The sequence below is a fragment of the Cebus imitator genome, unplaced genomic scaffold (assembly GCF_001604975.1).
Source record: "Cebus imitator isolate Cc_AM_T3 unplaced genomic scaffold, Cebus_imitator-1.0 Scaffold801, whole genome shotgun sequence".
Taxonomy (NCBI): Eukaryota; Metazoa; Chordata; class Mammalia; order Primates; family Cebidae; genus Cebus; species Cebus imitator.
The window spans coordinates 19,263-20,832 of NW_016108116.1; positions in this window are offsets into that span (position 1 = coordinate 19,263).

Genomic DNA, 1,570 nt, shown 5'->3' on the forward strand with positions numbered 1-1,570 from the left:
CTCTCCCAGAAACACGTTCTGAGGAGTTTCGTATATGCTCTTTTATCCCACACTTTCTCTGCATATTTCATTAAGGGGATGTCTTTGAAAAACATCCATTATTCTTGGAGGGGGTGTTCAAACAACTTTATAGAGTGAGTTGGTTCCCCAAATCCCATTCCACCCTCTTTGCTCCATTCTGTGTACCATCTTCTCAGCTTTTCTATTGTAATAGTCAAGTTCATGTAAAAACGGGTTGGGTGGGGGGAAGTCAAGCCAGTACAAAATGGACAGAACACTTGAACAGTGTTTGTTCACGAAAGAGGATTCCTTAATGTCCAAATGGCATAAGAAAAGATTCTTGGTATCATTACTCATTCAGGAAACACAAATTTAAAATGCTGCGGTTCACCATTACACGCCATCAGAATGGACAACATTTAAGAGACAGAGAAAAACACTAGCTTATAAGAATGCAGAGCAAATGTATCTTGTTACTGGCAAGAGAATAAAATAGTGTGACCATTCTAAAAGACCTTTTGACACTTTCTAATAAAGTTAAAAATATACCTGCTCCATGACCCAGTCATTCCATTAATAAGTTTACATTCAAGGGAAATGAAGGCGCAGGTCCATTAAAGGGACTTGAACGAATCCATCATCGCCTTTGGCTTTTAGTCCTTTGAAGAGCCGGGAAAAAAGAAATCATGAACTAATTTCCATGGGGAAGTTTTGTTTTGTTTTGTTTTTGTTTTTGAGACAGGGTCTCACTTGGTCACCCAGGCTGGAGTGCTGTGGTGCAAACACGGCCCGCTGCAGCCTTGATCTCCTGGGCCGAGCTATTTTCTTGTCTGGGCCCCACAGGGAGCTGGGACTACAGGCGGAGCCACAAGCTGGGCTAAATTTTGTCTTTTTTGTAGAGACAGGATTTCGCCATGCTGCCCAGGCTGGTCGCAAAGGGGAAGGAAGTTCTTTTTTAAAAAGAACATTTATTCCGATTGATTTGATTTCTCAGAGTCCCGCAGGGAGGGCAAGGGGGAGTTTGGTGAGTGAGTCCGGCCTGTGGCGCCCAGTTGAATCAGTAGTAAGGGTTTCTGTGGCATGGTGGGTTAGTGCATTGCGTTGTTAACTGAGAGGTTGGTGGTTCGAATCCATGTAACGATGGGTTGTAACCGGTTTCTGTTGTTACACAATCAATTCCAGCTGAATCACGAGACACGCATGTCCTCTTTCCCACTTATCTTCAGTCTGAGGCTTGTCAAGGGTCCTGGTGCCTTATACCTGTCAAACTCAGGAATCCCAGAGACTTTAGACAGGAAACACACTTCCGGTGTGATAAAAATCTACTTTGCTCCCATGGAATGCTTTGGTGTGTAAGGTGCGTCAAATTTCTCATGTTTAATAATTGGAGACTATTGCAGTAGTAACCTATCCCCAGAATGTGCCTGGGTTTACTGATTGCTCTATCAATAGTGTGACCAGTGGAATCAGTTGTCCTCATGCTGATCCTCGCCATGGTTTGTGAAAACAGCATTTTTTCCTTTCTTTCTCATTTTGTACATGGTTTATTTAACGCTTTTTTTTTTTTTTT